The following is a 16,720-nucleotide window of genomic DNA, read 5'->3' as shown; positions in this document are numbered from 1 at the left end:
ACGCCTCAGAACACCAAACACCCTCCCAGTCTCTCCTGCACACAAATGGCAGCTGGGTGGTGGTGGGGGGTCCCCAAACCCACCTGACAGGCACCTCAGAACGTCCCGTGCTCCAGCCCCTGCTTTGGGCAGACCTAAACCACACACCAGAAATTCCCCGTCTCGCTCAGCCCATGACACATTGATGAACTTCCCCTCCAGTAGGACCCACCAGGGACAGAGCAGCAGAAACAGACCATCTGTCAGTCGCCCCTGGACCCCAGAGCCAATCCAGCCCGTTGAAATGTGTTATTTGGACGCTGGAGTGAAATGTGTTTTCTTTATCTATAAAGCACCTCTCCTCTAAATGACATAGCGTTGTTCGCAAGACTCAAATTGTTTTTCTTTTTTTTTTCTTAATATTTATTTATTTATTTATTTATTTATTTATTTTTAAGATTTATTTATTTATTTATTTGACAGAGATAGAGACAGCCAGCGAGAGAGGGAACACAAGCAGGGGGAGTGGGAGAGGAAGAAGCAGGCTCCTAGCGGAGGAGCCTGATGTGGGACTCGATCCCGGAACGCCGGGATCACGCCCTGAGCCGAAGGCAGATGCTTAACCGCTGTGCCACCCAGGCGCCCCTATTTATTTATTTTTTTAATGATTTTTTATTATATTATGTTAGTCACCACACAGTACATCCCCGGTTTCCGATGTAAGGCTCGATGATTCATTAGTTGTGTATAACACCCAGTGCACCATGCAATACGTGCCCTCCTTACTACCCATCACCGGTTCAAATTTTTTTTTCTAAGCAATTGGTTGAATTTTTTCCTAATTTCTAACCCAAGTAGAATTTACATACATTGAAACATATATATCTTAAGTGTACAACTGGATAACTTTTGAGAAATACATATCCCAGTGAATCCCACAGTCTTACCAAAACCCAGAACATTTCTCTCCTCCGGAAAGTTCCCTCCTGCCCTGTGCCAGTCAATCCTCACCCCCCTTTCACTCCCCCACCCCCAAGGCAACCACTGTTCTGATTTCTGTCACCAAAGATTAGTGGTGGCTCTTCTAGAACCTCATAGAAATGGAATCACACAGAATGAGCTCTTTTGTGTCTGGCTTCTTTAACTCAACATAAAGCCAGATAATTATATTTAAGCAACTTTAATTTTTCATGCAGTCTGTGTGCTGGAGAAGGCTTCTAGATTTGGAATCTTTGTGTTGGAATCCAAAATAGCTTTTGTTGGGCCAAGCACATCTTCCCTGCCTCCCTGCCTCTCCCTCCAGGCTTCAAAGACCCTATTTTATACAGACAACTTCAAAAGGACCTTTGCGCTTTGGCTCTCAGGCCTCACCCTTGGAGCCGGGGCAGAGCGAGACAGACCCCGGAGACACTGCAGATGGGGCATGACTGCAGGAGGGCCAAAGATCATGCAGTTTGGTCCAGAAAACAGGAACGGAAAGAATCCATGTTGGGTGAGTGTATTAAAATCCTATTGCTACTGTAACAATTTGCCACAAATTTAGCAGCTTAAAACAACAGAAATGGAGTAGATCACGGGTCGGATGTCCAGGCTCCATTGGTTTCTCTGCTCTAGGTTTTACAAGGGCAAAATCAAGGTGTCAGCCAGGCGGGGCTCTGATCAGGAAGTTCTGGGAAGAACCATTTCCAAGGTCATTCGGGGAATTGCCATGTTCAGTTCTGTGATGTGTAGGACTGAGGATCCCCCTTCCTTGCTGGCTGCCAGCTCCTAGAGGATGCTGACACTCCTTCTCCCATGCCCGCCCCCCTCAACCATGGCGGGCCGAGTCCCTGCCAGCCATGAAATCTCTCTGCTTCCTCTTCTGACTTCAGCTGGAAAAAAGTTCTCCACTTTGAAGGGCTCATGTGATTAGATCCCCCCATGCCCTACCAATAATCAAACTAATCTCCCTACGTTAAGATTTCCAATTTTGATTATACCTGTGAAGTCCCTTTTGCCATGTGCCATGTTTGCGAGTCCCCAAGACCACCTTCTGGTTTGATAACTCACTAGAAAGACTCCCTGAACTTAGAAAAGAAGATCTGTTATACTCATGGTTAGGGTTTTTTACAGTGAGAAGACAAGATTACGATCAGCCATGGGAAGAGGCAGGTGAGGCTGGGCCTGGGAGAGGCCAGGCATGAGCTTCCCGGCGTCCTTCCAATAGGGCCGTGTGGACAGCCCTCCATTCTCCCAGCACACATGGAGTATTGCCAGCCAGGGACACTCACCTGAGCCTTGGTGTCCAGAGTTTTCACTGGGTCTCAGTATCATGTCAACATAGCTGTCTGTCCACAGGACTGACCTCAGTCTGCAGTCCCTCTAGAGGTCAAGCTGGTACCATGTGGCCCAAAGCCCCAACCCTAAAACTCATTGCTATCGTAGACTATCTGGCTGGCCCAAGGTCCCCAAGTAAACAAAGATACTCTTACCAGACAGGAGCTTCCAAGAGCTCAGAGGTAACTTCCCAGGAGCTGAGGGCAAAAGCCAAAGGCCAAATCTCTCTTTGGGCAAGGTCAATCTCTTCCTGCACACCACAAAACTAATATTTCCACGGGTTCCAGGTTAGGGAGGACGTCTCTGGGGAGCCATTGTTCTGCTAACCCCCCAGTGAGTGTCAGTCTTCCAGATTCCAAGGGAGCAGTGTTTCCCAAAGTGTGTGCTTTGGAACCCAAGTCCCACCAGCCATTCCCAGGAAGGTTCTGTGGTCGAACAGCTTTTGGAACCGTTGCCCTCCGTACCCTCCTTTCTCAGAGACCCACCTAAGGGTCTCCACCCCAGGAAGGGACAATCCTGCCACAAGGAGCCCCACGCCCTGCTCTTAACCCAGCGTTGCCCAAACTGTCTTATCCATGCAGCCTTCCTGACGTGATCTCCTGTAAGTCTCTACCAAAGATATTTGGGGAAAGTGGAACTCTGTCTAAGCAATCTTTGCAAACTAAAGCCTTTCCACCAACACTCTGGACCTCCGTTTCCTCATCTGCAGGATGAGAGTTATTGTTTCACTTCCTATCTGAGCGGCTTATTGTGAATTAAATTAGGTAACATACACAGAACTCTTGGTTCATCCTACATATCAGAGGGATGGTAGCTGTTATTGTCATATTTATTTTAGGAACTAAAATGTCTTCACTGACCTTCCTGTTGCTTCTTCATCACTGCCAACACCAGGTCCAAAGAGCCCGTGAAGCATCTTACACGGTGGTCATGACCGGGGCCCAGGGAAACAGAACAGGCATGCCGGCAAACCTAAGTGATCCTCCTCTCGAGGTTCCAAGATCCGATGAACTAACTAACCTGGAGGGATCCTGTCTGATGCGCGTGGAGTGAATGAAGACCGGGAGTCCTCGCGCTTTTTCTTGCTGGCACTTTCTCTCACGAGGGATGCGAGAAGGGGCCAATCCGGGAAGGGATCTAGGGAGAGGCCGGGTTGACCACTCTACAAATCAAAGCTGGACATCCTGAGTGCGCACCGTGCAGCGAATGAGTCAGGTTTGGTTTGCTTTGCTCTTCTTGCATCTGACTCATCTTCTAAGATAACCCTATGTCATTAAAAATAATGAGCACCAGGGCACCTGGCTGGCTCAGTCGGGGGAGCGTGTGACTCTTGATCTCTGGGCTTGTGAGTTCAAGCCCCACATTGGGGGCAGAGATTACTATAAATAAATAAACAAACAAATAAGTAAATAAAAACTTAAAAAAATAAAAACCCAAGAAGGACAAGCTTCATGAAGCTGGCGATGCTGGTAATGGCACACGCTCTGAGCTAAATTGGGTACCAAGTACTGTGCGTCTTTTCCTTACACTGTCCCGTGTGACTCTGCCGTCCTTGCCCAATTCACAGGTGATTAAAGGGCAAGTAACCTGTCTGGGGTCACTATTGGTAGGTAGTGAGTGGTGCCAGGCTTCTCCCCCTGGCCCGTGTGCCCCAGCGGCCTCTGCTCTGCCGTGCTGTGCTCTCCCCCCATCTCCCTGGGTCTCCTTGGCCTGACACACAGATGTGCACAGTCTGGCAAGCAGCCTCAGGCTCCCTAATTCCTGCAAAGAACGCCTGGGGCTCTGGAAAGCCACCTGCTTCAAAATGGAGGAACCAGGTGGACTCCGCAAAGGACCTCCTTCCAAATCATGAGGCTCTCAGCTCATCCTCAGCACACGTTAAGCCCTTGGTCCCCCTTGCTGGGTCCTTCATGAACACAGGTGGCTCGAGTGCCCTCCCTTCTCTTACAATGGGTTTTCTGGGTCTCCCCGGGGCCCCCCCCACCTCCACCATGCCCTGCCGGTGAGACTAGTCCAGGCTGGGTCTTTACCGCCATCTAGTGGCTCCCAGGCTCACCGCAGGGAGGAGTGTCCAGAACCAAGACCAGAATTCTCGGCACCTTTAAAATGATGCTGTGGTTCAGCTTGATCCGGCGCAGTCTCCACGGGGCAAAGCCAGGGCCAGCTCTCTGGAAAGCTTTAGGCTTGGCGTGGCTCCGGGGGGCCCGCGCGAGGAGCGGGCAGCGGCCGGGGCTCATCCTGCTGAGGACCTGACCCATCCCGTCTGTGGGAGGTTTCCCAACCCTTGATGGAGGCCAGAGGGTGTGGAGGGCAGAGCGGCCCTGGGGAAGGGAGAGGCTGGCCCCGCCCCAGGGAGGAAGGTGTTGCAGGGCTGGAGGCGCTGGAGTGGGTGTGTGTTCCCGCAGGAGAGGAGAGGCGGGGCAGAGCCAGCTCTGCCCTGGGCGGGCCCTCTGCGGAGTGGGGTGGCCAGGGCTCCCATCCAGACCCTGCTGCTCACTCAGAGCATCTTGGAAAAGGAGCCACCATCCACCTCCCGGCTGGCTGTCGGCTGGCTGTCGTTAGAATCTAGAAGCCCTGGGGTATCAGTTTCCTGCAGCTGCCATAACAAATGACCCCAGCATGGTGCCTTAAAGCGACAGAAACTGTTCCCTCCCCGTTCTGGAGCCCCATGTCCAAAACCAAGGAGTCAGCGGGCTTGCTTCCGTCTGGAGGCCTGAGAAAGACTGGTCCATGCCTCCTCTCTCCTGGCTCTTGGGAGTTGCCAGCAATCCCGGAGGCATCGCCCCTGCGTGCGCACGCATGCGGGTCTCCTCTTCTTACAAGGACACCAGTCACACTGGATCAGAGCTCTAATCCACCCTCATCAAGTACAACTTCATCTTGATTTGATCACATTTGCAATGACCCTATTTCCAAATAAGGTCACATTCACAGGGATTAGGACTTCAAAATGTCTTTTGGCGGGGGGCACCATTCAGTCTGCAGCAGATCTCACATTACTGGGTTCCCCTCTTACCCTGTGGTCAAGAACAAGCCCCATGTGTGTCTGATGTCCCATTCTTTGCACTCATCCCTCCGGCCCTCCACCCTGGGTTTGCCTGCTTCCACCGCAAAATGTCAGTCACGTCTGGCTTGTTCACCTCCCACATTCAGCTCCATTGTTTCCCATCTTTAAAAGGCTATGGAGGGGCGCCAGGGTGGCTCAGTTGGTTAAGCGACTGCCTTAGGCTCAGGTCATGATCCCAGGGTGCTGGGATCAAGTCCCACATCGGGCTTCCCCTGCTCAGCGGGGAGTCTGTTTCTCCCTCTCCCTCTGCCTGTCACTCCCCCTGCTTGTGCTCTGTCAAATAAATAAAATCTCAAATAAATAAATAAAAGGCTACAGAGATGTCCCTCCCCCATGAAGCGTCCCCAGATCAGTCCCCAGGCCCCACCCTCCCTCGCCAACCCCCAGGCACTGTAGGTCGTCAGGCACCAGCCGTCATCACATGGACAGCACAACGCGGCTCAAGCCCCTCAGCCGAGGGGAAACTCCTCATGGTCAGCAGGGCTCAGAAGATGTCCGCACTGCCCGATTCATCCAGGCGGGCCTCGGAGGGACAAGTGTCCAAACAATTGCTCTGAGTGTGAAGGAATGTTCTAGAAAGTCAGGCTTTTCTTAGGGGCGCCTGGGTGGCGCAGCGGTTAAGCGTCTGCCTTCGGCTCAGGGCGTTATCCCGGCGTCATGGGATCGAGTCCCACATCAGGCGAGTCCCACATCAGGTGAGTCCCACATCAGGTGAGTCCCACATCAGGCGAGTCCCACATCAGGCGAGTCCCACATCAGGCGAGTCCCACATCAGGTGAGTCCCACATCAGGCGAGTCCCACATCAGGCTCCTCCGCTATGAGCCTGCTTCTTCCTCTCCCACTCCCCCTGCTTGTGTTCCCTCTCTCGCTGGCTGTCTCTATCTCTGTCAAATAAATAAATAAAATCTTAAAAAAAAAAAAAAAAAAGAAAGTCAGGCTTTTCTGGGTCAAGTGGTCAGCCACTTTTGAATGCTAAAGACATATTTTGCCCAAGAGCCTCGGGGAAGATGAAAGCCGGGTGGTCAGGGCCGTGCTGACCAGGGGAAGGTGGTTGAGGCCTCCAGCCCCTCTAGGACGGGCTGGAGGAGCTGGTGCGGAGCCAGACAGCAGAGCCAGGCAGCAGACCGCCCTCACCCCTCCCTGGTCTCCCGGCCCGTGGACCCGCTCCCTGTGCCATCACACGGGGCTCTAATGAAATGCTGGTTTAAAAGCGTCTGATCTGCAGGAATGTTCCAGGCAAATTAAATATACAGCATCCAAGAAGCCAAGTGGCTTGGAAAAACGCATTTACGGCTTAACAAAAGATGGAGCAGTTGGACGAGCAAGCAAGACGCAGGGCTAATTGGCAGCCGCATTTTGTTTGCTCCCCACAATTGCCTCATGGAATTGTAAAAAAAAAAAAAAAAAAAGAAAAAGAAAAAAAGAACGTGCTGAAGCCTTGAAATTAAACACTTTAAAAAATAGGCTAATGTTCTCGGAGACCAGGTTTTAAAGACAGCTTTTGTTCCCGACTCAGGGTTTTCTCAATCAGCAGAAAACACTGTCTCCACTTGACAGGGGCGCGAGGAGATAAGCGGGAGGCACTGTCTTAAACACAGTCAGGGCAATTTTCACCTCTATCTTATCACCACCTTCAAGAAGCATTATTTTCATCTGACGTGAGGTTCCAATTTTTGGAAGAAAAAAAAGAAAGCCTTTCATCTCTCCCAACCTCATTTTTTCCCTCTCTCCTTGTCTCCTGAGGGATGCGTGGGGGAAGAACGTTCCTCCACTTGCTACGGTTTGGGAATCCCATAAAACACGCCAGAGGCTGCAGTGTTTTGCACTGATAACCCCCCCTCCCAGCCCACCAGGTGGCTCCTGGACACGTCGTGGCCACAGAGCTGGGGCGGGGGAGCCACGCCATTGGGCCGAAAGTGGGTGGGAGGCACGGGGACGGCCACCCTGTCCCCACGCCTCCCGCCTCCACTTCCAAAAGCCGAGGGGCCGAGGGGTGGGGAAGTGGTGGGTGACCCGAGGGTACTGTATCCACAAGCGTGTACCCCACTCCCTTCTCAGGCCCCGCGGGCTTTCTCAACGCCAAGGGCTGCTTCTGTGTTTTCATTTACCCATCACTGTCACCAACGGAATTGCAAGCCAGCCTTGGCACTCGTGAAGAAAATGGGGGGGCCTGGAGGCTAAACTTCCCCCATCCTTTTACATCTCTGCCTGGAAAATGGAATCAAGGACATTTCCAGAACAACTTGAAGGGTGATGGAGGAAGCAGGCAGCCTCAGGATGGTCTGAGCCCCGGGGACCTCAGAGACCACCCAAGCCATTGAGGCTGATGAAGGAAAGGTGCCCAAATGAGCCATGGTCCATGGAGGTGGGTTCTCAAACTCTGGTGCCTGTGGAGGAAACGTGTTGGGGGAACAGTGTCTCGTGATGCCTTCAGGGGCATTCACTCTCTTCGCTGCCGATTCCTTTCTTCATTCGTTCTCCAAATACCTTCGGTTCCACTCTGCGCCCTGCTCTAATTACTGGGGATATAATCCTTTAAAACAAATCTCCCCCCACACTTGGAACCCAAGCGCTATGGGGTGAACAGATAATAGACCGAAACGTTTACACTGATGACACTTGGTGACCCAGCAGCAAGGCGTCGCTGGTGGCCTAGAAGTGTGTTGCGTGTGGCCACTGCTGAGCCACGGCAGCACACGCGGTCTCTGCGGCCGGTTCCTCTTCCTTCCGCCTCCAGCAGGTGATACCTCGGTCCGCCCGCGTGCCCTGATCGCCCAGCATCATTGCTCGAGGAACCCTCGGTCAGGGCACTTATGCAGAGAGACCACCTCTGGACTTACTCTCTTCTCCATGGTCCCACTGCCCTCTGTCTGCAGGAGCATTTCCAGCAGAAGGGGGGGGATCCACGTACGGGGGTGCGGGTTTAAACACTCTGCTCCTTCCAACCGTGACTGAAGGACGGCGTGTGGCAGGAATCGGGTCAGCACATAGGGTGACACGTGACCGCACTTAGGCCGGCGCTGGGCACAGGCGCTGCAGGATTACTGTGTTTGCATTTGGACGCTGACACCCACGGACATCCGTGGCAGCCTGAGAAATGAGAACCTCAAGAGGGACAAAAATGGGACTTTGTTTTATTATCTTGAGAGTCCTTTCTTAGGACATGCGCTCTCTCTTTCTCCTCACGCCCCCATCTGTCTGTCTCTCTTTTCCTCTCTCTCTGTCTTTGCCTTTCCAGCTGTAACCACGAAACATGGAAGGAGAGGCAACTAATGTCCGTGTTGCTTTCCGAGATGATTTCAAGACCTGGCTCTCAGACACCCATGGGCCATTCATGTCGCCTCTCGGTGACTCAGATTCACAGCTCATGGCGAGGGACACCTGACAGCTGACGAGGTGCTCCGGTAACCCTGGTCACTCATAAACCTTTACAAATTGGCTTTGCTGGTGTGTCTATTTTATTTTATTTTATTTTATTTTATTTTATTTTATTTTAGATCTATTTATTTATTTGTGTGGGGAGGGCAAAGGGCAGAGGGAGAGAGAGAGAATCTCAAGCAGACTCCCCGAGGAGTGTGGAGCCGGACACGGGCCTGGATCTCACGACCCCAAGATCATGACCTGAGCCAAAACCAAGACTCAGACGCTCAACTGACTGCACCACCCAGGCTCCCCATATTTTATTTTTTTATTTTAATTTTAATTTATGTTCAGTAATCTCTATATCCAACGTGGGGCTCGAACTCAGGACCCCACAATCAGGAGTTGCATGCTTCTCAGATGGAGCCAGCCAGGTGCTCCCTGTGTGTCTGTGTTACAATCAGGAGATGGGTCCACGTGGAAAATAGTTTGCTCCAACCAGCTGGTGCCAAGTTGGTTCCTGAAGTCCCCACGGTCCTGACCCCATCATTCTTTCCTGCAGGCAGACAGACACACACGGGCTAGACTGGGCACCCCGGGAAGGGGGCAGGTGCAGTCGGGGCTCCATTCCCCTCCAGCGCGGAAGTGACAGAGAATCCCTGCTTTGTAACACCCACATCCGTAATCTTGCCATACCATCTCTGGCCCCAAAAGCAACCCACCCACAATGCCTTTTAACCTTTTTCCCTGAAGAAATCATGTATCCTTGGGTTCTTAGCCCCAGCTGCCCTCTTGTGGACTTGAAAGGAAAAGGGAGGGAAGAAAAATGAACTAGCATATTGGCCTCTCCCTGGCACAGGGCACCGTCCTGGGAGCTCACGGAATTCTCACCTAATCCTGAGAACAACCCCAGGGACAGGCACTGTTTCCAGCTCACAAAGGAGGAAATGAAGGCTTTTGCAGGTGGATAGTTAACCAGGTCAAGGTTACTCGGCTAGACTAAGACCAAGGCAGGATGTCAGACCCCAAAGCCCATGCTCTTGCTTCTGCAATGAGCTGCCCCCCAAATGCTGATCCTGGCTGCAGCGGAAACAGTTCCAACAGTCAGGTTGTCCTGCATGATAATTGGCCAGACTCTGCCAACTACACTAACCTTCTCCCTTCCTCCATGAGCTCTCCAACCCGTCTGTCATCTTGAGGGCTCTCCTTCCTGCTGCCGCTTCCTAGCCTTGGCCATGCCCCCTGGTTCATATCTTTACACCTGCTCTTCTCCTTCTGCCACTTGCCTTGGAGAATGCTGCCCTCCCGCCTACTCTCTTGGCCTCTCTCCTGCGTGTCCTGCGTCTGCTTAGTCCTGCACAGGCTCCCAGGGGCATGTCAGTCACGCAAATAGTACCTGTCAGGTGCGACGGGAGAACTGCCACATTTGGTGATTCTGGGGAACACAGATTTGTCTCAAAACCTTGCCTCTGGCCTCCACTCTCACACCCAGGTTAATTCCTGCTGGATCATCGATCTCAGTGAAGAAAAAGAAACCATCGAAATACCAGAATACCCGCGTGGATGCTTTTAGGTTCTGAAGTTGCGAAAGCTTTCCAAGTGTGTAGGGCGAAAATTCAAGTCAACAGACTTAGGAATACAGTAACGTGCCTTTACATTTTGTAACTTAATTTGCATTTCAAGCAGGTTGGGGGGCCTCTCGTCTAATAGCTGGGGGTTGTGCCTCCACCCCTAAGTCCGAAACCACTCGGTGGGAAGGCATGGTTCAAACTGGGTCTCAGATCAAGCATGGGAATTTTTAAGGGGACAAGCAGGGAAAGGACCCAGAAAGAAAGCAAACGTTTGGCTCATTTGGGCTCAGAAGAGTACACTGTCTTTTGAGCTGTGTTTCCATGTTTTTATCACCCATGTAGGTCATAACCTGGAGTAAAATCCCATAGGCAGTCTGGGAGCCCCACTCCCCAGCTCAGGGGAGATGGTAGCCCCCCCCACCCCCAGTGCTTCCCTCTCCCTTCTCTCCCTCTCCTTCCCTCCTCCAGCATGGGCTGAAACTAGAGCACAACATTTCCCCACTGGTGGGGAGGGGGGAGACAGGTTGGGGGGAAGCGCTGAGGTTCATAATCAAATGTGTAACTGGTTTATGGACGTTCTCAGCCTCGGGGTATAAACATAAAAACACAAAATGGTTTTTACATGTTCTCTAATCAATGCCATCAGCCATACTCTGTCAAATTCCGTTTTCCATCTCCTGCTGACATTTCAGGCAGGTCCCACTGATTTTGGGTCCCTCTTAGTTATTTCAGACTGTGACCTCAGTCTGGTTCTGAGCCCTCGGTCCCGTCCCCCACTCCTGCACAGCTGTCCCCCACCCCTGCACAGCTGTCCCCCACTCCAGCGCAGCTGCCCCCTGAGGCAGGTGTGGGAAGGGCTGGCTTCCTGGCTCTCTCGGACTTGGTCTGGTTCCATCTGCCCCTCAGGGAGCGCCTGCCCTCAAGGTGGTCTCCATGGAGATGGCAGGCCCATCCCCCTCCGACATCCCTAGGGTGATGTTCAGACTCAGGCCTGACATCTCCATGGCTGAGAACACCCTAGAAAATGACGCCCATGTCTCCCAGGAAATGCCAGTGGTCTGGGCCCTTAGCCCTTTGTGGGGCATCCCCGGGGGTTCACAATTGCTGTCTGTCCTCGGTGTTATGGTCATTCACAAGGAGCTACAGGAATCAGTGAGGCGCTCTACAATGCCTCCTAAGTCCTGGGAAGATGTGGGTTGGGGGACCCCCTGTCCTTTTTTTCTGGGCAACGGCATCCCAGTCCCTACCTGCCCAGCCATCACCAGCTGCTCTAGCCAGAGTCCTGCTCTGGGAATGCTCCAGGTGGGAAGTGGACAGCATTTCCTATGTTTGCGTGCACACGGCCCTCCAGAGGACCCAGGCCTGGTTCTCCCCGGACGCCTTCTCCACGCCCGGGTCTGTCCTGAGAGCAGAACGGGGAAGACTGGAGCCCAGCAAGCCCCCAGCTAGGAGCCTGCCCCCCGTGGCCTCTCCTCACAGACCCTGTCAATGCTGAGAGTTATCTCCTGGAGCCCCACTGTGCGGTTTGCTTGGGAGGGAAACACTCCCTCACTTGGCGACCCCCCCAACTGGAACATAGAATAAATCACAATAGATGACACACTTATAATGAAGCGATTCCTATACGTTATTCCATTTACTCGAAGAGAAATATTCTACTTTTGCCCCCACCTTATGATGAAAAAGTTGAGATTTAGGGAGGGTGTTCTGTCCAAGACTGCAGGATCAGAATGGTGTATTAGGGGCGCCTGGGTGGCACAGCGGTTAAACGTCTGCCTTCGGCTCAGGGCGTGATCCCAGCTTTCTGGGATCGAGCCCCACATCGGGCTCCTCTGCTGGGAGCCTGCTTCTTCCTCTCCCACTCCCCCTGCTTGTGTTCCCTCTCTCACTGGCTGTCTCTATCTCTGTTGAATAAATAAATAAAATCTTAAAAAAAAAAAAGAATGGTGTATTAATCTGTTTCTCTGCGTAACAAAGAAATCTTACAAATCTCAACGACTTGCTGGGGGCAGGGGGGCGGGTAGGCAAAGGAGGGCGGCCAGACAGATCCAGCCCAACACCTATTTCCCTAAAGCCCCACAAGCCAAGAATGGCTTTTACATTTTTAAACGGTCAAAAAAAAATTCAGAAGCGGACTATTTTGTGACATGAGAGATTTGTGTATACTCGAAATGTCGATGTCCGTAACTAAAATGTTATTAGACACAGCCACGCTCTGTCTGTGGCTGCCTTGCCCTACCCTGTCGGAGTTACGATGTTGCAACAGAGACCATCTGGCCTTCACAGCCTAAAATAATTAGTAGCCGGTCCTTTACAGAAAAAGTTAGCCAAACCCTGCCAGCATGGATTTTTCTCACTCACAGTTCTCTGGGTTGGCGAGGACTACTTCCGGGCTGCAGGCTGGGTTCGGGGGGTGGGGGTGGGGGGCTCCATCTGGACGGGTCTGGAACCAGCAGGACCCAGGGCACGTTCTTCTCGTCCTTCTCGGGGTGGGTGGAGGAAGTATGGCAGAAATGGTGTTTTGGAATGTTGATGAGGTCCGGAGCTGACGGCCAAGAAAGAATTCTTGAGACGTCTTTGGTGCAAAAAATGATTTTATTAAAGCAGGCAGACGGGATCCGTGGGCAGAAAGAGCTGCTGCGGCTTGCTGCCCCAGGATTGTGAGGGGCCACTGATTATATACTTTGGGGTTGGGGGAAATCGAGACAAAGGGAAGTTCGAAAGGACTTTCATCTGCTAAAGACGACTCGCAGGATCCCAGAGGCCTGGCTACCATCAAGCTAAGGGGGTTTTTCCCTCTGGCAAGGCATTAATATTAAAACACTTGGGGGCACCTGGGTGGCTCAGTCGGTCCAGTGTCTGCCTTCAGGTCCTGATCTCAGGATCCCAGGATCAAGCCCCACCTTGGGCTCTCTGCTCAGAGGGAAGCCTGCTTCTCCCTCTTCCTCTGCCCCTCCCCCTCACTCATATGTGCTCTCTCTCTCTCTCTCAAATAAATAAAATATTTAAAAAAACAGAAAGAGGGGCACCTGGGTCGCTCAGTCGGTTAAGCATCTGCCTTCGGCTCAGGTCGTGATCTCGGGGTCCTGGGATCGAACCCCATATTGGGCTCCCTGTTCAGTGGGGAGCCTGCTTCTCCCTCTCCCTGCCCCCCCACCGTTCATGCTCTCTCTCTGTCAAATAAATAAATAAAGTCTTTAAAAATAGATAAATAAATAATTAAAATAAAACAGTTGGGAGCTTCCTGGAGGAACGTTGAGGTGCCTGCCTCAAGTATTTGTCAATGGGCTGCAGGTTATAAGGACATTTCATTTTATGTACATTTCCTTCTACCTTTGTCTCCCACATCAGAAACATAGGACATGCTGAAGGCCCCGGCTGGGGCCACACAGTCCCTTCCCCCACAGCCACATGTCATGCCCATTTCAGCAGGAGGGACTCCGGATTCACACACCAAAGGGCAGCAGGGTCTAAATCTGATACAGGGAGTGAGCAGAGAGTCGGAAGCCAAGATCTCATTCATCGGCCACAGGTGGGGATGCAGGATTTGAACTCAGGGCCCCCTGACTCAAGAGTGTCTGTTCCTCCTGCCTCCCTGACTCCAATCCTGGGCAGACTGTCATAGGTGCAATAAAGAAAAAAAAGAGTGGAAAACCTTTGGGGAAAAGAATGCAGGACGACTTTCCCATCGCTCTCCACCCACCAGGGTTATTCCTGAGCACGCCTGGGCACCTTCTCAAGCAGCTGTACAGCCCGCCAGCGCCTGGAGACAAGCAGAATGGCTTCTGGAGCCGCTGGAAAGCCTGGGGCCAGAGCTGGCAAGAGCCCTCGATTCTTCAGGAATGTCATTGTGGAGAACTGAATAGCTCGGCCAACCAGAAAGTCGAAAAATTCCAAAGACCATTCACTTCAATTCCCCGGCAGGCATCCTCCAGAAGGAGCTCCTTTCAGAGTCAGAATATAAACAAGTCATGTGGGTCTGGAAGCCCTTATACACGAGAGGGCAAAGAAGGGAGAAGGGACCTTTATGATCCCTCCACCCCTGCCAATTTTGCACTGAAGCGGGAAGGAGCATATCCACTCCGGAGCCCGCCGGCTGTGAGAGATGAGGCCGGCAGAAGCCGGGAGCCATGGAGTGTTGGAGTGCTGAGCGGCGGGGCTGGGAGCGGCGTGGGAAAGGAAGATGAATGGGCTCCCCAGCCTTCCAGCCGCGCGCGGCTGGCACCCCCGCGGCCCGCAGCTCATTCTCCGTGTCAGAACGGAATCGGACGCTCGCCGAGCCATCGACAGGAGGGAGAAAGAATTTATAAAACATGTGTGTGCTGCTCACTCCCGTAGCTGCTGTTTTGAAAGAAAGACACCGGGAGGAAAGAAATGTAGTGAATAACAGAGTGACGCTGACATGTTGCGGAACACGGGGGACAGAGCCGATTTTCTTGTCAAGCTCCACTGAAAATCAAAGACGCCGAGAGGCGGGGGACGGAGAGGATTCGTGAATAGCCACAGGTCGGAAAGACTGGACTTGATGAGATGTCTTCGGGGCTCAAATCCCTACATCTGCTGTCCTTCCGGACGTTGTCCTTCCGAATCGTGGTCCGGATAAAATCAAATACTCTGGGGCAAGGTCTTTACTTCTATACTAGAGAATAAAAACTACCGTAGTGAGAACTCGTCCGTGCCAGGCACAGCAGGTTTTCAAGACGGGGTTCCCGTAAACCCTACGAGTGAGGGAGACTAACTAGGCCCACACTCCACACCAGGGAACAGACTGAAACAGAAAGGTTCAGTGCCTGGCCTGAGGCAGCCCAGCTCATAGGTGATAGAGCCTGATGTTGAGAAACGGGTTTGTCGGAGTCCAGACCAGTGTTTTTCATTTATGACACAGCCTCCCCAAACATTAGGTTGAACGCTTTACCTGCAAGTGAACATGATTGAGACAATTTATGTTGCTGTGAAATTGTTCTGCAAGATTAAAGCCTGTCCTTCCCATCGTGAGCTCCCGGCGGCTCTGACTCGCTACGCGTCAAACCCCCAAGATCAACAGCAGCCAGATCAACCCCCCAGTTTGTCCTGCTCTGTTTATTGCAACGACGAGCCTCACTGGGTCAGAGTGAGCCTTTGGGACCCACACCCAGGGGGCTCTCCCCCTCGCTATTTCCTGCTCTTTCCCCCCTACATTGTTATGAACATTTTCAAATATGCAGCAGAGCTGAGAACACCGACAGCGAACCCCCACAGATCCACCATCTAGATTCTACCCTTAACACTTCACTGCTCTTGTCTCGTCTGTTCATCTATCTATCCCCCGGGCCAGACACTTGGCTCCTGGACCCGTTTTGAAAACATAATTTTGAAAAAAAAAATACTTGCTTCAGAGGCGCCTGGCTGGCTCTGTGGGTGGAGCATGCGTGTGACTCTGAGTTTGGGGTTCAAGACCCACGTTGGGCACAGAGGTTACTTTTTCCAAAAAATGAGCAAATACATACTTGTTTCAGAAGAAAAAGGGGGAGGGAACAGGAGCAGCACCATCCCATCTAATCTAAAGCCAAAACCAGACAAAGGCCATCAGGAGAATGAAAAGTAAAGACCCGGCTCCCTTCAGAAGGTACGTGCAAGATACGGAAATTAAATAACAGCAAATTCAACGTTACCGACATCAAACAAAATTGGCTGTGTTTTACTCCAGGCATGTAAAAATAATAAGATCACAAACTCTCTTAATGCCCTTCAGGTGAAAGGAGAACGGCTATGTGACCAGTGGTCTGAGAAAAAACACCCAATACAAATCATAGTTGCTCTTGATTTTAAAACATTCTATCAAACTAGAATTAAAAAGTAACTTTCCAGGGTGCCTGGGTGACTCAGCCAGTTGAGCTTCTGACTTGGGACCAGATCATGATCCCAAGGTCCTGGGATGGAACCCTGCAGGGGGCTCCCTGCTCAGCAGGGGGAGTCTGCTTCTTCCTCTCCCATTGCCCCTCCCCCACTTCATGTGCGCTCGCTCTCTCTCAAATAAATTTAAAAACTCTAAAAAAAAAAAAAAGTAAGCTTCCTACCTGATAAACAGGATTCATCAAAAGCCTACCATTAATATACTTAATGGTGACATTTTAGGAAGAGTTGCTATAAAGCCCTAGGGAAGGGGCACCTGGCTGGCTCTTTGGTAGAGCACGCACTGTTAAACTTGGGGTGGTGAGTTTGAGCTCCATGTTGGGTGTAAGGATTACTTTTAAAAAAATCTCAAAAAAAAAAAAAAAAAAAAAGAGCCCTCAGGAAGACAAGGATGGCCCCACTTCTGTTCAACCCTGTACTGAACATACTGAGTGCACGTCGTGCCTACTTTTCACCAGACACTGTGCCGGGTGCCTGGTGTACAAATATCGTAGGATCTAACCAGCAGGGCGAAACGCAAGTCCTCATGGGCCC

This window comes from Ursus maritimus, unplaced genomic scaffold, assembly GCF_017311325.1.
Source record: "Ursus maritimus isolate PB19 unplaced genomic scaffold, ASM1731132v1 scaffold_24, whole genome shotgun sequence".
Taxonomy (NCBI): domain Eukaryota; kingdom Metazoa; phylum Chordata; class Mammalia; order Carnivora; family Ursidae; genus Ursus; species Ursus maritimus.
The sequence above is the reverse complement of the archived record's forward strand: the minus strand, read 5'-3'. Positions refer to the sequence as shown.